The sequence below is a fragment of the Canis lupus genome, chromosome X (genome assembly GCF_048164855.1).
Source record: "Canis lupus baileyi chromosome X, mCanLup2.hap1, whole genome shotgun sequence".
Classification (NCBI taxonomy): Eukaryota; Metazoa; Chordata; class Mammalia; order Carnivora; family Canidae; genus Canis; species Canis lupus.
In genome coordinates this window covers 96,406,691-96,428,995 of record NC_132876.1, presented here as the reverse complement: position 1 = coordinate 96,428,995, position 22,305 = coordinate 96,406,691, and the positions used below count along the sequence as shown (strand labels likewise).

Below are 22,305 nucleotides of genomic sequence, written 5' to 3'. Positions count from 1 at the left end.
ATCTAAAGGTTATTTTTTTCTAAGAATATTTTATCAACTACAGAAGCTCTACTAGCATTTAGGTTAATTTACTTTTTAAAGATACAGAAGTAAAATACATCAAGCCAAATTATCTTGCATTTAAAGGGATTAGTATTCCAAAGATGGAAATATTTTTACATTATTCATCCAATTTAGGATTGTGTAACTACAAATAAACTCAAATGTGTCATTTTCTTCTGAAGTCTTTGTTTCCAATTAAGCATAATTTCTTTCTCCAATTTTGCTTTGTTACTTTAATGATACATTATATTCTTTCCTGTAATATTTATATTACTTCCCTGATCAACAATCAGCTCTCTGAAGGCATATCATGGATCTAATTCTTTATTCCATTTCTACATCACCTGGTTGCAGTAGATAATCTAGGAGTATCCAAGATTCATTACTTCTTCCCTATACCCACACCACTTGATATGTAACTTTGCATTTCCCTGCAATCATGAGCAGGATAACATGCACTGTCAATTGACCTTCCACTCAACTATGAGACTTATTTTGACAAACTGTATGGTAACAAACATGGTATAAGCAGAGGCTTAAAACAAACTTGCACATGGGGCTTGCTCTCTCTTGTATCTTTACACATTGACTTGAAACATGTCCAGGCCTACTTGCTAGAAGATCAGAGAACTATATCATCCAAATCATCAAGGCCACCCTAATTAGAATGATAGCCAATTGACCTTCAAATTGGTGAAGAAACCCACTTAAAAGGAGCAGAGCAACCCAAATGATTCCACCTTAGAAGAGCTAAACCCTGCAGGGGTACAAGAAATCAATGTTGCCTTGAAGCCAAGTTTTAGGATGAAAATTTGTTTCAAAGCCATAGAAAACAGATTTTAGTTTATGTTGTAAATAGTCTGTGCTACAAGAAAAAAAAAGAATTACAAATACTTTATTCGGAAATTTGTCATAGAAAACAACATGGATGCACTAACTAAAATGAGCTACCAAACCTAACCAAAAATTTGCATAGTATAGTGACTTGAATCAGTTGTCAATACCATACAATACAGTATGGCTTGGGCGCATTCAACTACATGATATCCAAATGGCCCACTCTGACCAGGGTATGCAACACCTTGGATATACTCACTGATTTCTGGCAGGGGTAGGAGGCCGGTGGTGGGGGGAGGGAATAACTTAATAAAGGTCAGGGCTTGTTTGTTTTGAGAGGTACTTTTCTCTTTGAAAGTTAAAAAAAAAAATGGAAATTACACAGATGCTAAAAGTAGTTTTTGCAACTTCAAGGAAGATACACCAATAAACCAGAAATACCCAATATGCCCTCAGAGAGCTGTTTAGTCGTTGAATAGTATTAGTAGAAATACGGCTATAGTACAAGAGGGAATCTGATGTATTAGACAGTTATAGAATATAATGGGAGGCAGGAGAAGAAATGACAAAGTACAAAGAGAATCAGCGTGAGTAAAGATGAGACACACATAGACTTTTCATATCATTTGATGCACCGTATCCAGCCTTAACTGAATTCTCTTTCCAGTTCTGTGAACTACTATATCCCTTCTTTTCATGAGTCAAGTTAAGTGATGAGTATTAATGAACAAATGGGTGATTTATATTAAAATGAATTGTAGTCCTGGAATGCCTGGGTAGCTCAGTGGTTTAGTATCTGCATTCAGCTCAGGGCATGATCTCAGGGTCCTGGGATTGAGTCTTGTATCAGGCTCCTCAGAGGGAGCCTGTTTCTCCCTCTGCCTATGTCTCTGCCTCTCTCTGTGTCACTCATGAATAAATAAATAAAATATTTTAAAAAAATGAATCATAGTCCTATTCTGGATTCTTTACACCATAACAAAGTGACAGGTTATTATGTGCCAGGCTATAGTTCAAAGGACTAGTCCCTTGTGAAAGTTTCAGTTTCAATCTGTTACATCTGCAATTAGAAGAGGTAAGCACAGAAAAGATGAATTTTGCTGCAAGAAAAGAATCTGGAAAAGGTAAAAGCACAAAATTCAGCCCCAGAATCATAAAACATAACTGACTGATGCAGGGCCCTGTAAGACATATATGAAATATTTCAACATTAGATTTTATAATCTAATCGTACAGAAAAACACTATAAATCCATCAAATAAGAATGCAAGGTTACAAACTTTAAAGGATTTATTCTTGTGTAAGATAATATGAACATTGTAGATATCAGCCTAATGGGAGAGAAAAATAAAATTAATTTGATGTGGGCTACATAATAGAAATGTAGTTATACTATTGGGTCCCAGTATCCAGAACCTGATTTCTAATGCCTTTCTTCAATAAAGGGAACAAGGGTCTCTTGGGGAAATGGCTTCATCTAGGTATGACTGAGGTGGGGAATATTTAAGATGAGCCTGGAAACAAAAGGTAAAAAAAAGTGTTGCCCCCCCACACACACACGAACATGCACAGATATGGGCATGTGAAAAGGACACAGGAACCAAGTAAAGAACCTCCAAGAGCCAAAACTTGAATAACCTGGGTAATAGAAATATATATTAGATCACAGTTGACTCTTGAATAATGACTCCCCCCACAGTAGGAAATCTACATGTAACTTTTGACTCCCCAAAAACTTTACTACTAATAGCCTCCTGTTGATAGGAAGCTTTGAAAATAACATGAAGTGTTAGTTAACAAGTATTTTGTATATTTTATGTATTTATACTGTTTTATTACAATAAACTAGAGAAAATATTAAGAAAATCATAAGGAAAAATACACTTACAGTATTGTATTTATACATATATATAAAAATCTCCATAAAAATGAAACCTGGGACACCTAGATGGCTCAGCAGTTAAGCGTCTGCCTTTGGCTCAGGTTGTGATCCTGGAGTCCTAGGATCGAGTCCCACATCAGGCTTTCTGCACGGAGCCTGCTTCTCCCTCTGCCTATGTCTCTGCCTCTTTCTCTCTCTCTCTCCCTCTCTCTCACTCTCTCTGTGTCTCTCATGAATAGCTAAAATCTTTAAAAAAAAATGAAACCACTCAGTTCAAACCCATGTTGTTCAAGAGTCAAATGTATAAGCAAGTACATAACATACATCCATGACTTCAAAAATTATATCAATGACTGAATAAATAAATGGAGAATAGAATAATATCGCATGCAGTAGAACTCCAAAAATTTATGTGCACTTCATCTTTAAGGAGGTGGAACATAATTCCTCACTCTGTTAGTGTGAGGTGCTCACGATAATTTCCTCTCCAAGAGGACAGTATGGAAAAGGGTAAAAAGAGTCACTTTGCAATAGAGAAACTGGACAAGCACTACCTCAGCAAGCTAATCACGGTCAACATCAATAGCACTAAGTCATGATGACAGAAGGTACCCTTGATATTATGTGATGAGAATGGCACTTTACCTCGGGGATATGTCTCCAAAAGCCCATGATCCTAGCCTCAAAAGCAACAGACAAATCCTAATTTAGGAAAATTCTACAAAACATCTACCCGACCAGTACTTTTCAAAGTTGTCAAGAAAATAAAACATAAGCCAAGTCTGAGAAACTGCCACAGCCAAGAGAAGTCTAAGGAGATCTAAGAATTAAATGTAATGTGGCATCTTATATAAAATCCTGAAATGACAACAAAAAAAGTCAAATGGCCAACAACTGAGAAAACCTGAATAAAATGTGGACTTTAGTGAATAATAATAATAATAATAATAATAAATGCACAGTGTCCTGTTACTTGTGACAAGTGTACCCCACTAATGAAAAAAATTAACAGAGGAAAGGGAATATGGGGTATATGGGAACTCTCTGTACTAGCTTTTTAAGTTTCCTAAATATCTAAAATTACTCTAAAATAAAAACTATATATAAAAATATAATGCCATGAAGCTCAGAAGAGAGTGTGACCATCTCTTTGCCTGGGACAGATCAGGTTAAGGAAAAACCTTTTCTTGTACCCGAGGTAAAGCTTTCAGAGGTGGAAAAGTTTGAATTTGGTTTTACAAGATAAACTGGAGCTTGCCAGAGAGAGAAAGGAATTATAGACAGAAAAAAGTGCAGAATAGATGTTTAGAGGCAGGTGTTCAGAGGCACAGTGTTCAGACAAGGAGGACATATTCATGACCATGAGATTTGTGAAGGATGCTGTAAAAGAATTTGAGAAAAATCTGACTGGAATACAAAAAAACTTTGCATGCCATGATACGGAGTTTGGATTTTATCCTGACAACAGTGGACTAGAAAGAGATATTGAAGCAGAGGTGGAGAGTTTGTCTGCTTTGGGGATAGTAACCCTCATGAAACTGGTAAAGGTAATATGAGAATCTGGAGGCTGGAATCCATTTAGGAAGTTTATATCGTTTTCTGACTGACAGCTACAGAGAACATAGTACCAATAAGCTAGATTTGGGACTCATTTCATTAAGAGCATTAGAGTAAGATTTGTTGGCAATCTGAGGGGCAAAGGTGAGGGAAGAGAGAAGCAAACTTAAGAGAATTCTCTGTTTCCTTGTTTGGTGTACTGGATAGACAGTGTTACAGTTACCTGAGGGGAAACAGAGGGACAGTAACAGTAAATTTAAAACAAAAGTAGTGATTACAGTCTCAGTTATGAGAGCCACAAGGTTTATTTGATATGCATTTCAATTTTTTCTCTCTGTGCCTCCATGTTGGATAACATTCATTTTTATTCAGAACATATTTACCTTCCTAAAATTAATTTCAACAAATAGTTTTTGAAGTAACTGCATGTGAAAAAAAAAATCTCATCTTCCCCAAGAAAGTCTGTCCTTCCGTGGAGGTCAAGAACTACAGAATCCTAGTAGTAGGACTTATGTAAGAGTACCTTGGTTACAAACATCAAACCGATCTAACACATAATCAACTTTATCTAGACTGGCAGTAGAGTGTCTGGTCAAAAACTGCCCTGTATTGCCTGGGTTACTATCACATCTTACTATCTTGTTACTCAGGGTTTGTTACCTTCTCTCTTAATGTCCCCTATTTTCTTACCTGGTAAATAGAGCAACTTAAATTGGCTGTTGAGATGATTACGATATTGCCAGGCACATAAGAATTGCTCATTAAATATTAAGCATTTATTACTATGAGCATTAATCTTCCTTGAAACTTCCTTCATTTGGCAGAGAGCAGAGGACAGCAGTAAAAGAGGGTTTAAAAACAAATTTTGACAGTTTCAAATATAAAATGCACATCCATATACATAGAATTGTTAGCTTCTTTTCTTTTTTCTTTTTTTTTTTGTTAGCTTCTTTTCTAACAGCCCTATTTGATATATAAGATAGGTTATATTACCTCCAATTTATAAGTATAGAAATTGAGCTCAGAATACCTGGGCTACTATTCCAAGTTTGCAAAGACAGATTCTGCAGCCATGCAGAGACCCTATACCTCCTGTGCCTCATTCTACCCAGCAATCTCTCCATGTTAGAATTTTGCTTATTTGAATAGTAACTGAAATACAGTCGAGTGCATCAGTGGGATTTGTTTAGACAGATACAGATTCAGATTGTAGCTTTGTCACTTATATCTGGGTGACTTTGGAGGAGTTACTTCTATTACTTAATCTAAAAAATGGAGTAATATTTGCCTTTTAAGGTATTTAGGCATTGATTAAGGCTATGCATATAAAGCACTTGGCGAATTGTTGGCATACAGGAAGAACTCCTCATAATCTATTTATTATTCTTATGCAAGTGTTCTAACATAAATTTTATCTCTAAGGAAGAACACTAATAGATTTGCTGAAAAAGGAGAGTTACTTAGTCCGCAAAGCAAAGTATTGTTACCCAAAGCACCAATATCCTTCACTGGATTAACGCATTCTCAAGTGGCTAGCCAGGTATTCTGGTTATGATAAACCATAACCGTTATCACTTTTATTGCTATTATTATATACAAAAAATTATAGAAAGCTTGTATCCGAGAAAATCACCATAGATATTAAGATCACAAGATGCACAGTACATGGCCTCCAATTTTATACTTCAAGAAAACAGCAGAAAAATCACTTTGGTTCATTAGCTTCCCTGTTTGTATCACTAGGAACTTTGCCACCTCAATTACTCTGATGAGATGTCAGCCTAAAGGTGGCATTCTATGTATTATAGTTATACTTCTTTCAGGATAATATCTACTACTCTTTTCCCCAAACAAGAGACACAGAAATGGGGTTACTTTAATTCTTTTGAAAACTGTTGACAAGAACACCAGATTAAAAACTTAAGAACAGTAGCTTTGCACATTTTATCTCCTCTCCCTCCTCCCCAACTGTGATTTATGTAAGATACGTGGTGAGGAGCACCAGGGGGTGGGGTGCTCAGTCAGTTAGCCTCTGCCTTTGGCTCAGGTCATAATCCCGGGGTCCTGGCATCAAGCCTCCCATCAGGTTCCCTGGTCAGTGGAGAGCCTGCTTCTCCCTCCCTCCCTTCCTCCCTCCCTCTCTCTCTCTCTCTCTCTCTCTCTGCCTCTCCCTGCCACTCCTGTTCTCTCTCAAAAAAAATAAATAAACTGTGGAAGGAGCCTCGGTGTCCAACGAAAGATGAATGGATAAAGAAGATGTGGTTTATGTATACAATGGAATATTACTCAGCTATTAGAAATGACAAATACCCACCATTTGCTTCAACGTGGATGGAACTGGAGGGTATTATGCTGAGTGAAGTAAGTCAGTCGGAGAAGGACAAACATTATATGTTCTCATTCATTTGGGGAATATAAATAATAGTGAAAGGGAATATAAGGGAAGGGAGAAGAAATGTGTGGGAAATATCAGAAAGGGAGACAGAACGTAAAGACTGCTAACTCTGGGAAACGAACTAGGGGTGGTAGAAGGGGAGGAGGGCGGGGGGTGGGAGTGAATGGGTGACGGGCACTGGGGGTTATTCTGTATGTTAGTAAATTGAACACCAATAAAAAATAAATTAAAATAAATAAATAAATAAATAAATAAATAAATAAATAAATAAAATATTAAAAAAAAGATATATGGTAAGCACCTCTTACATACTGGGGATTATGCTACCTATTGTTTCAAAGTTGCTTAAGACTTGTTCTCTGGACTGAAAGAGCTCACTACTTAGGTGGAAGAATGGAGTGGGTGTGGGGTGGGGAGTATACAGTGAGTATGATAAGGGCAAAGAAAAATCAATTTAGTTTACAAAGGAATAAATATCTCTATGACATGTTAACAGATATGAATGTATTTATTTTTGTTTGGTTTTCTGTTTTCAAGGCAGGATAGGTCTTAACATGAATTTCAACGAGGACCACAGGTGATACACTTAATCACTGTAAACAGAATGTGTGGCCATTTCTATGAAAGAGCATAATGACAGCTATAAATATTTGAGAACTCACTATGTATCAGGTACCATTCTGAGTCAATCATTATCTCATTGGACTCTTACAACAGCCCGATGAAGTATGCATCCCCGGCATGTTCATGTTACAGATGAGTAAATACAGGATTAGATAATCAAATAACTTGCTCAAAGTCTCACAACTAGAAGATTAAGGAGTCAGGATTAAAAATCACAGCACAATTCCAGCAGTAAGAGATTAATACTCTAGTCAATAAAGAATCTTTTCCCAAATGGGGAAATATAAATGTAAGAAATTAAGCAGATTCCAAAGCTATTCTTTCTGAACTCACAGATGATTACACAGGGGACCCAGACTGCCCTGGCTTTCCCTGCTTGTTCATCAATAGAAGGGATATGGTTTTTCCCCATTTCTCCTCCTTTCATCTCCACAGATCTTTTAACAGACCCAGGAATAACATTCATGCTGTATTATGTTCTTCTAATACTTCATCATCTAAACCAGTAATTATCCTGGGTCTTCCACAGGTTACTAATTCCACAAGATATTTATTGGTATATGTAAAAATAGAGCTCTGTTTTAAGACATACTTGGAAAACATTGAGAAATAATCAGTTTTACATGCTTCCTCCTAGCAGCATTTCTCAGAACCTTTATAAACACTGTGAATTTCCAATAGAGGGGGTATACTACGCAACACGTTCCAAACTTACTTAACCAAGGAATTTCTATTTCTATGTGGACAATTAATGGACCTGGTGTTCTATAGGATGCATTTTGAAGGAAACCATTCTGGAAAGTTCAATGTAATTTCAGAACATCATAAAGATCAGAGCATGCATTCATATTTCTCTCTCTTGAGTAAATCAGGTGTCTTTCTATAGGCCTGTTGCTTAGCTACAAAGTAACCTGAAGAGCTTAATGAATCATCTGAAAATCAAATTATCAATAAAGTACATTATCACATTCTATTATTGGGATAGGCATTTGGCTTTTTTCATATTAGGAAGAAAGAGTCATATTTAAAACCTACAAGGTAACACAAGCTGCCTGATAACTTGATTAAATAAGCATTAGAGCACATTTTAGGATTGCTTTATTGTAAATAAGAGAATTGACAACTGTATTACAGGATCTACATGAACCATTCCTGTAAAAGCGACTCCCTAGGGACCTCAAGTAGCTACTTACCCAAATTCTGAGGAGCACACATTTTCTGAAAGGGGGGAAAACCTATCAGAAGCTATACTGCAAGCAAAATATGACTTATTTGCTTCTATTAATTTTTTAACTTGTCAGCAGGGTTTCCCTTAAAAAATTCTCCTACAGTTCCTAGGTACAGCATTTGGATTTGTTTTTGCTAGTTTGATCATTTCTCTGCATCCTATATCCTGCCGTAATTTCTAAGCTCGGTATCTGACATAGAGAAGGTACCTAATAAATATTTTTTTCTAATAAACATTTTTTGAAATAATGTATTGATTGGCATTTTTCCAAGCACAAAAGTAAACCTTCAGTAACTACCATTAACCAGGTGTATTCTTCTTTTCTATTCTTACTACCCTGTACTCAATCCTTATACTTCTTAATGCTTACCAAAGTGCTTCCCCCTCTTTATATTCAGTAGCATCATTATTAATAGGTGTCCTCAGCTCCTGCCAGTAGCCACCACCACAGCCAAATATCTTTAAATACTAGTAATAGCAGCATTCTTCCTAACAACTAAGAAATCAAACCAACCTAAGCACCCATTGACTGGTGAATGGATAAGCAAAACTGAGTTATATCCATGTGGTGAGAGACTGTTCACCATAAAAAGAATGAAGTACAGGCACATGCTACACCATAAGGAAACTTGAAATCATGCTAAGTGAAAACAGCCAGCCACTGAAGACCACATTATTTCATGAATTCACTTATAGGACACATTTTAAAAAATGGCAAGTCTGTAGAGATAGTAAGTACATTAGTGACTGCCTACGACTTAGGGTGGGAAAGGGGATTAACTATAAACTGGCATGAGACACCTTAATGTGGTGACAGAAATATTTTATTTTCCTTTTATTTAAATTCCAGGTACTAAACATACAGTGTACCATTAACGATGGCAGTATTTTTTTCAAAAATCTTTATAGCATTGATGGTTATATAACTTGTTCATCTTATTAAAAAAAATCACTGAATTGTACACAAGTGAATATATTTTATGGCATGTAAGTCACACCTTAATAATAGTGTTAAAAAATACTAATGAGTGCCAGCACTGTACTTGCTCAAAACAAGGATTGTGCCCATCTGCAGCCGCTCATGAGCTAACAAATGTTCTCTATAAAACTTTTTTTGTTTTTTACAGAGACGTTCATTTTGGAATTCTTCTGACATTATTATTCTAGTAACTATTTTAGAAGAGCACTCATCTACTTAATATGCTTTTACCATCAGGAGATAGACATTTCATTTTCAGCATAGCTGACTGGATTGCCATGGACTAATCCCTTTTTGTTTTTGATTTCTTTATCTTAAAAAGAAACCCACAGAGAACATCATCCTCAATGGGCAAACGCTGAGAGCCTTTCCTTTATGTCACAAACAAGACAGGGATGTCCACTTTCAGCACGTATATTTGACATAATACTAGAATTTCTAGCCACAGCAATCCAACAACAAAAACAAAAGGCATCCAAATCATAAGTAGAACTTTGCTATTAGTAGATTGCACACACACACACACACTATATCACAAAAACCCCTAAGACTCCACCAGAAAACTGCCAGAGCTTATAAGTGAATTCAATAAAGGTGCAGGATACAAAAATCAACATACAGTAATCTGTTGCACTTCGATACACCAACGAAGCAGCAGAAAGAGAAATGAAGGAAATAATCCTCTTTAAAATTGCACCAAAAACATTAAGATACCTAAGAATAAACCTAACCAAAGAGGTCAAAGACCTGTCCTCTGAAAACTATCAAACACTGATGAAATAAACTGAAGAGAACACAAACAAATGGAAAGATATTTCATGCTTATGGATTGGAAGAATATTGACAAAATGTCCATACTACCCCAAAAATCTATACAATTAACATGAATCCTATCAAAATACCACCAGCATTTTTCATGGCACCAGAACAAACCACCCCAAAATTTATATGGAGCAACTGGAGACCCTCAATAGCTAAAGAAACCTTAAAAAAGCAAAGCTGGAGTCATCACAACGTTAAGATATAGTACAAAGCTGGAATGAACAACAAAAAAAAAAAGTCTGGTCCTGGCATGAAAATAGATATGTAGATCCTTTGATCAGAAAAGAAAATCGAGAAATGACCCACAGCTATATGGTCAACTCATCTTTCACAAAGCAGGAAAAAATATCCAATGGAAAAATGACAGTCTCCTCAACAAATGGCGCTGGGAAAACTAGACAGCCACATGCAAAAGAAGGAAACTGGACCACTTTCTTACACCATACAAAAAATAAATTCAAAATGGATGAAAGACTTAAATGGGAGACCTGAAACCATAAAAATCCTAGAGAACACAGGCAGTAACCCCTCTGACATTGGCCATAGCAACTTCTTTCTAGACATGTCTACTGAAGCAAGGGAAGCAAAAGCAAAAATAAGGTATCGGGACTACACCAAAATAGAAAGCTTCTGCACAGCAAAGGAAGGAATCAACAAAACTGAAAAGCATCCTACAGAATGGGGGGAGATATTTGCCCATGACATATATGATAAAGGGTTAATATCCAGAATCTATAAAGAACTTTAAAAAGTTAACACAAAAAAATAATCCAACTGAAAAACAGGCAGAGGACATGAATAGGCATTTCTCCAAAGATGACCTATTGATGGCTAAGAGATGCATGGAAAATGCTCAATATTACTGATGATAAGGGAAATACAAATCAAAACTACAAGGAGCTATCACCTTATATTTGTCAGAACGGTTATAAGCAACAACACAAGAAACAACAGGTGTTAGAGAGGATGCAGAAAAAGAAAAACCCTCTTAGACTGTTGGTGGGAATACAAACTGGGGAAGCCAGCCTGGAAAACAGTATGGAGGTTCTCCAAAAAGTCAAAAATAAAACTACTTTATGATCCAGTAATTGCACTCTTGAGTATTTATGCAAAGAACACAAAAATAATAGTTCAAAGGGATACATGCGCTCTAATGTTTACAACAGCATTATCTACAACAGCCACATTATGGAAACAGCCTAAGTGTCAATCAACTGATGAATGGTTAAAGGTGTGTACACATACACACACACACCGGAATATTGCTTAGCTATAAAAAAGAAGAAATCTTGACATTTGCAAGGACATGGATGGAGCTACAGTACTATGTTAAGCAAAATAATTCCATCAGAGGAAGACAAATACTACACGATTTCACTCACGTGGAATTCAGGACACAAAACAAATGAGGAAAGGGGATAAAAAAGAGAGGCAAACCAATAAACAGACTCTTAACTACAGAGAACAAACTGATGCTTGTCAGAGGGGAGGTGGGGTGGGGGGATGGGCGAAATAGGTGATGGGGATTAAGGGAGGCACTGGCTGTGATGAAAACCAGGTACTAAAAAAAAAAAAAAAAAAGAAAGAAAACCAGGTACTGTATGGAAGTGTTGAATCACTATATTAGTTTCCTTGAAACTGGTATTACACTGTTTGCTTCTGAATTTAAATAAGAGCTTTAAAAAAAAAACTTCCAAGAATAAAATGATGCCTCCTCCTTATAATGTATTTAAATATTTGAACTCAAATGGAGTATATTCTAACTACAGAGTACCTTCAATTAAGTTATTTAAATAATGTACTGAGATGATTATGCTCTAAAGAAATCTGGCAAAATTTAGTTCAATTGGATTTTTTGGAAATTGAAAGCTACATTGCATCTCCTCCCCCAAAAAGGAAAAGTATATCACTGCATCATAACAAATTGTACCTTTCTGTAAGAAAGAAAGAAAAAAACAAAGAAAGAAAAGAAAGAAATCAAGATATAAAACTGTGTGTGTGTGTGGGGGGGGTGTCTGGGTAGCCCAGTCAGTGGCTGTGGTCATGATTCCAGGGTGTTGGGATCAAACCCTACTTTGGACTACCTGCTCAGCCTCTCCCCCTGCTTGAACTCTCTCCTTCCTCCCTCCCTCCCCTTTCTCAAATAAGTAGATAAAATATTTTAAAAATATATAAAAAAGGGAAACTGATATTCTTTTATAATAATATATCCATCCATGGTTACTAAGGCATATTCACAATGCAAACTATTATAAGTAAGCACTTGAAAGTTACTGTTTTCCTATATACACGTAAAATGAAAAAAAAAATCCACATGATTTATGTGTGCAATAAAATTCTTCACATTTATGCAAAGAGCTAATCTGAAAACTTGATTTTTTAAAAATCAAGTGATAACATACAATATTTTTCAGTTAATGTAAAACTGCAAGCTTTTCACAGATACAATTTTTTAGAGCTTGTAAGTGAAATGTATAAATTTTTTTCCACCATTCTTGTGATTTTATTATTATTTTTTTTATCAGGAAGAGCTGAATGCATTTGTCTTTTGGTATATGTTATTTTTCTAAGAACATCAATTTTCACTATAAAATATCTTCCCACCTTTTTAAATTTTTTTCTTAACCAAAGAAATATTAACGATTGCAAGTATCTGAAGGTTTTTTGACAGTCACTGAATATTTTTAAATACAAGAGAAAATTTCAAATTCACTATCTTAGAGAATAAATATCAAGAGACTTCTATCTTTAGTAATTCTATACAACTCGAAGATTAACAAAGCTATATTTTACAGGGGAGACATTTAGCTGTGTTTTTAAAGATTTATTTATTCATTCATGAGAGACACAGAGAGAGAGGGAAGGGCAGAGGCACAGGCAGAGGGAGAAGCAGGCTCCATGCAGGGAGCCCGACGTGGGACTCAATCCTGAGTCTCCAGGATTACGCCCTGGGCCGAAGGCAGGTGCTAAACCGCTGAGCCACCCAGGTGCCCCATTTAGCTCTCTCTAAGCAACCTCCAGTTCTCACCATTTCATCAGCCCAATTTCTGCCTCTTCTGTACCTACTCAAAGCCCCAGCCCAACCAATCAAGCTCCAGTGACTTTCATACAGAGCAGGTGACATTAAATGACAATATTTTGTCCCAAACATAGTTCATCTTACTCTACCTTATAATTCAGGAATCAGGAATCACACACTTCATGAAATGTATTATTAGAAATATTCAGCAATCTTTAAAAGCCACAAATCCATGGTCACTCTTTACTTCCCTATCACTGAAACACCTAATAAAACATTTCAGAAGAATCCAAAGCCACTGCCAGGGACTGAATGCCATGATGAAGTATTATTGCATATGCCTTCTCCAGCCACTCATTTTATTGAATGATTAAAAGTTTATGTGAACGATATGTCTCACAACCATAAAGAAATGAGAAACTGCATGCTCTTAATTTATGATCTGTTATCATAATGTAGGTAGGATACACACATTTGCAGTAAGACTTCATGCCAAGTGAGAGATACATGGTTTTAAGGTGTCTGTTCAAACGGAAGGCCATTTATGGTAAGTCTATTTGCTCAAAGTGATACATTGACCCAGAAAAATCATCCACTGCTTTAAAGATCACTTTAGGATTGTTAATGTGATTTATGCACCCTTTACTTCTAAATCTGAGAGGAAAGTTTGCACTTTCTACATAAAATGACTGTAATTTTGGTTTAATTGTCAAACGAACTGTGTATTGAAAGCTTATGTGACTCTACTTTCTAAGAGTCTTATGAGGACACAAATGGTCTCTAATTCAGAAACCCTGTCCCTCAGACCAGGGCTTCTCAATGTCCATAAAAATCAATGGTGGTCTATCATCTTTCATATTCTGATTCCATAGATTTGGAACAACGCCTAAGATTCTGCACTTCCAATAAACTGGTGATGCCAAGGCTACAAGTCCCTAAACCACACTTCAAGTAGCAAGCAAGGGTTTAATATTACCGTTTTATTAACAAGGTAAGTCCTAAAAATTGGATGAGAAATTGGAGAGCCCATCATGACATCAATCTTAAATCCTGTAGGGCAAGTTGAAGAAAAAAAAAAAAAAAAGAATTCAATGACAGGAGAGAGCTTCGTATGCTAGAGTGGCTGGAAAACCTTTAGGGCTTCATCATCACCCTGCAGGACTAACTTCAGATTACTTTCTCTCTGCTCACCTGCAACCTACCTTACCTAAAATCTATTATGTAAATTCTACATAAAGCTGGATACAAGTCTCAAGGGAAGGATCTGTAAACTTCCATGGGGATAAAAATGTACATTTATATTAACCTCTAACACTTCAATTATGAATATAGACAACATGCTTTCGTAGTAGTAGCAGTGACTGCAACTTTACCATTATCAACCTCATAGATATAATACATAGAATAGGCTACAAAATTATGAGTTATTAAATCTGAGTGGCAAGACAGTTATATAATACCATAAAAACACACATCACTGCAAAAGGGCTTAATATTCTACTACTGTATAATTTAATAGTCTTTTGTATTTTATTTTATGCACTTAAATATATTTTTCTTAGAGGAGTATCCTGAGCTGTAACGGGACTACCAAGGGGATTCACACCACAATCATCTCAACCACAATACGCCTACCTCCTGTTTATCACTTCTATCTCTGATTAGATTATAATTCTCCCAGCAACAGTCTGATGCCCCTCCACTCCTCCTCAGGTCAGGCTAGGTTTCTGCCCTTGATTTTCCAATAGAACACTCTGGGTATCTTCATCATTGTGTTTATGACTTTCTTTTGAAAGTTTATGTCCTTGCAAGTATTTCTACCACACTCCAAAAGCATTGGAAGGAAAGGAAACATGACCTCTATGTATCTTTCACATCTGGCACATAAAAATTATTTTGTACATTACTGTTGAATACTCTAAGAAAGGAAACAAAATGATGTGTAACTCAAAGTAAGCATAGGGATTAAATGTGATGCAGAGGAAGACTTCCAGTAAGAAAGAACATAACCGGGATCCCTGGGTGGCGCAGCGGTTTGGCGCCTGCCTTTGGCCCAGGGCGTGATCCTGGAGACCCAGGATCGAATCCCACGTCAGGCTCCCGGTGCATGGAGCCTGCTTCTCCCTCTGCCTGTGTCTCTGCCTCTCTCTCTCTCTCTGTGTGTGACTATCATAAATAAATAAAATTAAAAAAAAAAAAAAAGAACATAACCAAACTGGCCTTTGCAACGTATAAGGGCTTCAAATCAAAACACTGTATAACTTACACAATGCACAATATTACATTCCCATTATATCTCAACAAAGCTGGGGAAAAAAGAAGGTATAGAGAAGACTGTTGAGTCTGGCCTGCTTGAGAGATCAATAGTATATTTGTAAAATCAGACAAGTGGAGTCAGGATGTTGGGTCCCACTCAAAATGAGAGGTCTTGTTTGGGTGTGAGTGCTGTCTTGTCATAAGAGCTCCTTGATCTCACTGATTCCTACCCAGGAACTCAAACACCAAAAGGAGCTCCGTATGAATTCACTTGTCAATCTGCTCTAGGAAGAGCTAGGAATTTTCATTGACGTATTTGGCACCTACAAGGTAGCTATAGTTTTGTACCTTTTCCAGGTACTGCTTAACTTCAAAGTTTTCAGATGTACTGAAAGCACAAATGTTTGCTAGGACTCAATTGATTATGATTCATGTGATTGGAAGACCTACAGCATTCGAAATAATTGATAATATATTGATGAACTGAGAAAATCAGCCAAAAACCTACCCAGTGCCAATCTGGTATCTTAAAGCATGGATCCTGAATTCTATAGGGAAAAGCTGCGCTCAGCTACTACTAACTATTCACATACTAGAAAAGTATAGCTCAACTCTAAAAACGTCTTCCCTAGCTCCATTATTACTACCCTCTTCTAGGCTACCATCAGGGATTGTCTGGTTTCAAAAACAGCCATCTAACTACACTTCCTGATTCTTCCCTTGTCCCTTTTAATCTTAACCAAGTTTCCAGGGTTATTCCTGAAAAACCAAGGCTGATCATGTCACTCCTTAAACTCTCCAATGATTTCCCCCATTGAATCAAAACAAGTCAAAATCTTTACAATGTCCACCCAAAGCCCTAAAGTACCTGGCCCTCTATCACCTCCTCCTGTCATTTCTTCCCCTTGCCCCACTGTACAAGAACAAGGACCTTCTTGCTGTTCCTTGAACCCACCAAGCTTGTTCTTCCAATAGATTCTTCTTTCACTTGCTGCTCCCTCTACATAGAATGCTCTCCCATCTAATCTCTGCACAACTCCTTATTTCACTGCCATCAGGTATTTGCTCACATCAGTATCTGAACAAAACCTTTCTGAAATGGAGCTTCTCTAAAATTTATAGGACCCTCATCACCGTGGAACCCCTTTGCACCCAACATGCCTTATTTTTCTCTATTAGTACTTATCAGTACTTGAGATACCATCTCTATTTTTTGGCAAATGTCTGCCTTACTCTATATGAATGCAAGCTTCCTAACAACATGGGTTTCTGTTTTTGTTGTTCTTTACTACTGATCTACGAAATATAGAACAGTGCCAAGTCTCTATAGTAGACTTTATATTTTTTTTCACAGAAATGAAGGAAGGTGATAAGAAAGCAAGCAAGGGTTTTATGTGTGAAGCACTAATATAGACATAAAATATATTGGTGGTTCTGTTTCTCAACAATCCTAACATACTTCCTAAGACAATACATACAAACTAGACCCTTACAGTCCATCCTCCATTCTACTACCAAATTATTTAAAAAAAAAAAAAAACTTTATTTGAATCATCCAGGGCTCATCACACCAAGTACACTCCTTAATTGCCATCATCTATTTTATCCATTCCCCCACCTCCCCTCTGGTAACCATCAGCTTGTTCCCTATAGTTAAGAGTCTGTTTCTTGGTTTGCCTTTTTCCCTTTGCCAGTTTGTCTTGTTCCTTAAATCCCACGAATAAAATCATGTTGTCTTTCTCTGACTTATATTTCTTAACATTATACTCTCTAGCTCCATTCATACTGTTGCAAATGGTAAGATGTCATTTTTTAGGGCTAAATAATATTCCAATGTGTACACACACACACACAAACACACACACACACATACACATTCTTTATACACTCATCAATTGATGGACACGAGCTATTTCCATACCTTGGCTACTTTAATGCTGCTTTAAACGTAGGGGCCCATGTGTTCCTTTGAATTAGTATTCTTGTATCGTGTGGGTAAATACCTAGTAGTTCAATTCCTGGATCAGAGGGTAGTTCTATTTTTAACGTTCTGAGGAATCTCCATACTGTTTTTCAGAGTGGCTGCACCAGTGTGCATCCCCACCAACAGTGCAAGGGGGTTTATTTTCCTCCACATTCTTGCCCACACTGTTGTTTATGTTGTTGATTTTAGCCATTCTGACAGGTGTGAGGTGATATGCCATTGTAGGTTTGATTGTATTTCGCTGATGATGAGTGATGATGAGCATATTTTCATGTGTCTGTTGGCCATCTGTATGTAGGTCTTTGAAGAAATATCTGTTCATGTCTTCTATCCATTTTTTATTGGATTATTTGGTTTTGGAGTGTTGAGATGTATAAGCTCTTTATATATTTTGGATACTAACCCTTTATCAGATATCAAAAAGAACTTTAAAGCATTAAAGACCTTTGAAATACCTTTAAGTTTTAATTCCCCAAAATACAGAACAAACATTCCTACTTAATAGACTTAAAGTTTGAATTGTGAAATGTTCAGTGTGGCAAGGTGGACTGAAGAGGAAGAAAACAGTCCTAGAACTTTCTCAACATAGTGATAAATGAGGTCAGCTAGGAAACAATACAAATCATTTCCTTTCTGTACACATTTTTATATAGTTTTCATGTGGTACATTTTAAGACGGCACATTCCAATAACTATCATATGCAGAGAGCAATCCTTTTATAATCCTTTACATCTATATATTCCCCAGGATATCAACGTTAAAGTGTTTACTACCTTGAGCTCAATCAAGGTATGGTATCATTTCAACGTGAATCCTGTATTGTCCCATGAGGTCATGGCATAACTGATTTTATGGAGAACAGGTAGTTCTCCTAACTGAATTAGTTGCTCTGCTGTCTTCCACACTGCGAACAGTATCCACAGTTATTCCTGTGTCCTGTAATGACCAGTGACCCTCTGCTTCCAGAGGCCTTCTGGGAAAGAAAGTGGAAAAGGCATATAGGGATATGTGTGGTATCAAATTTTCATCATCCAGTCAAATAAGAACTGTGAACTGCAAAACTTAAAATCTTCTCAGAACACTTCCACTTGGACATCGGAGAGCAACAACTACTTGTTCGGCTGTTTCGAGAGGCTCTTCAGGTAGATCAAGAACCACCTCGGTGGGGCGCCTGAGTGGCTCAGTGGTTGAACATCTGTCTTTGGCTCAGGTCATGATCCCGGGGTCTTGAGATCTAGACCCACATCAGGCTCCCCGGAGGGAGCCTGCTTCTCCCTCTGCCTAGGTCTATGCCTCTCTCTCTGTGTCTCATGAATAAATAAAGTCTTAAAAAAAAAAAAAGATCCTCCTTCTGCATGGGCTACTCAGCAGATGGTGAAATTTTGGTTAAAGGCTTAGGCAAGTTTCCGCTCTTTGCTGCTGCTCTGCATGATGCATTAAAAGATGTCTGACTCTCATTTTCAAGCAGTAAATCTTCATCAGCCCCAAGTTCACGACCACTGCTTAAACTTCCAGGTCTCACCTATCACCTGATAAATGTGCTCTTAGAGTTTTCTCCATGTCATTTCCTGGTGAGGTTATAGAACATTTTCTATGTATCTGCTGACCTTTTCACCCTGTGCCTTTTTTTTTTTTTGTCTGTTCTCATTCTTTTCTTCTTTCAGATATACGTGGGATGATTTAAATGAATTAAACCACGAGGTAGTCAGAGAAATAATTGAAGGAAGAAGAGTAAGCATAAGGAAATCTGGCCACACAGCAAAATTAGGTCTTTAACTCCTGGATTAGGCATCCCATGCCAGACAAAGAGGGAGAGAGCAGAGAGGAGGAAATGTCAAGGACCCCCAAGAGAAGCCATGGCTGCAAGAGCCCCACCCCCTTCCCAAATTAACCTTTCTAAAAAGTTATTATTATACAAACCCCTTGGGGAAAAAGAAAACTCAGTGGCTTCCTCAGAATTTCAGGGTAAAGTGCTTAGCAAACACAATTATTCACTGTCCTGCCCCTGTTCTGCCTCTAACTCTCCCTTACACATTTCACACCCACAGAGGTATTGCTCCAGATGTATATTTGTAGCTCTGTGAGTAAAGACTGGTATTTCAAACATCCATGTCTTGACATATGCCATTCCTTCTTCCAGAAATGCCACTTTCATCTTGCCACTCAGTTCAAGAACTTTTATGTGTACGGTTCATCAATTCTCCTGGTAAGTCTTTAGAACTCTTTACACACTACCAGTAAGATGGTATCCTCTTACCTGTATCATAGTTTACCTCTATCATAGCATTAACACTGTCCTGAACTCATTTGTCTAACATACTAGCTAGTAATAGGCTCCCTTTTAATCACATGCTTCCTTTTCTTTCAAATTCACTAGTCCAACTACAATTCCTGAGATATTTAAATCAGTTTACAACGTTTGCTAAATGAATAAAGAATTAAGTAAAAGGATTCAGGATAACAGAACAGAGTTCGTACATGATAAATATGGCATTTCTTACCCATGGGGAACATAGAGATAATTTAATAAATATTACCCATGTAGGGAAAAAACAGCTCTATGTAAACCAGTTTTGGAGATAAAGTACATGTTAATTAAGGATTTTAATGTAAGTAATGAGCCCATGAAAACATTGAAGTGTAAAAGAGGATTTTTTAGAAATTTAACAGTAGGGACTATTTTATGATAATGACACCAAAAGAAAATTCCATAAAACAAAGTGATTAATGGATTTAACTACATAAAACTTGCACACATCAAAAAATAAAAACACAAATATCATGTACAAAAAATAAAAGATAAAAACTATATAAATATATACAAGGGAAAAGCACAATAATCTTATTATACAAATACCTCATACTAATCAAGTTAAAAAAATAACTCAGTAGAAAGCAAAATTAAGGAGAGAGAAATCTAAGTATAAATGGTAGAATCAAAAGGTATGCTCACTTTAATTACTTACCAAGAACATACAAATGTAATGAGAGTTCTGTTCCACCTATCAAACATATCTAACTCTGGGCATAATACAGAGGAAGAGTCTATAAAAAATGGTAGATGGTGCTCAGAATACAATTCAGTAGTATTTGTCAAGTCTTAGAAGTATGTATTTTCTATGAATTCCAAACAGAAATTTGGCTTAGCTTATGCATGTGCTCAGAGATCACAAAGGTTTAACATACTCCTATTTGTAACAGAGAAAATTTTGAACTGAATCGTCCAACGTTACTGTATTCATTAGATGATGATATATTCACCCCATAGAGTAGTAATGAGGGAGCTGCAACGTTGTGGTTAAGAGTCCCACAGACCTCTGATTCCCAGCTGTACCATGTGGCAGCTATAGGTCACTGTACACTTTTTTTCTCAGTTTTAATAGTCCCATCTGTGAAATGGAATTAACACTAGAACTCAATGTGTATGTCAATTATATAAAGCACACAACATAGTGTTTGATGCATAAGCACTGGTGAATAATCCTATTAAAATACTGAAGGATATTTTTAATCTACAAAGGTATTTACACTTTAGCATGAGAAGAGCATTATGAGACAAACACATTTCAAACACCTAGAAACAACCTAAATGTCCACTAATGGTTGAATAAAGAAAATGTCTGTGTGTGTTATTATTCATCCACAAAAAAGAATGAAATCTTGCTCTTTGCAACAACATGGATGCATGATTGGACCTGGAGGGCATTATGCTACATGCAACTCAGACAAAGATAATTATTATATGATCTCACTCGTATCTGGAATGTTAAACCAGCAAAAACTGAGCTCATGGATAGAGAAAATAGATTGATGGCTGCCTGAGGTGGACATTGGGGGGTAAATGGGCAAAGGGGGTCAAATGTTATGTTTCCATTTATAAAATAAGTCATGGAGATGTAATATGCAATATGGTAGCTATAGTTAATACCACTGTATTGCATAATTAAAAGTAGAGTGGCTCTTGAAAGTTCTCAACACAAGAAAAAAAAAACTGTATGATGATGGTTAACTGGACTTATTGTATCATTTGCCATACATTTACATATTAAATCCTTACATCATACACCTGAAACCATGTTATTTCAATTATACCTCCATTTAAAAAGGAATGATATATAGGTCTTAAAAACTGTGAGACTGGGCAGCCCCGGTGGTTCAGTGGTTTGGCGCTGCCTTTGGCCCAGGGTGTGGATCCTGGAGATGAGGGATGAGGGATCGGGTCCCACGTTGGGCTCCCTGCATGGAGCCTGCTTCTCCTCCCTCTGCCTGTATCTCTGCCCCTCCCTCCCTCTCTCTCTCTCTGACTCTCATGAATAAATAAATAAATAATCTTAAAAAAAAAAACCTGTGAGACTTTTTTTCTTAATTATCTAAAATGTTATTTTTTTGATGATACTTTAATAAAGAAAATATTGAGAAACCTCAATGCATTTCCCTTTTGTTTTCAACAAGGGACAACTCATCCTTAATAGGCTATTAAAAATCACAGGGCAGCCCAGGTGGCCCAGTGGTTTAGCGCCACCTTCAGCCTGGGGTGTGTTCCTGGAGACCCGGAATTGAGTCCCATGTCAGGCTCCCTGCATGGAGCCTGCTTCTCCCTCTGCCTGTGTCTCTGCCTCTCTCTCTCTGTCTGTCATGAATAAATAAATAAAATCGTTAAAAAAAATGACAGTTGGATT

At 36.8% G+C, this 22,305-nt stretch overlaps 1 long non-coding RNA gene and 1 pseudogene across 1 annotated transcript in view; both read right to left on the bottom strand.

The window, feature by feature from the left end:
• Positions 1-22,305, bottom strand: part of LOC140627166 (uncharacterized) — a 126,409-nt gene that overhangs the window by 23,497 nt on the left and 80,607 nt on the right. The window lies entirely within an intron of this gene.
• Positions 18,476-19,418, bottom strand: LOC140627838 (UBX domain-containing protein 8-like; annotated as a pseudogene).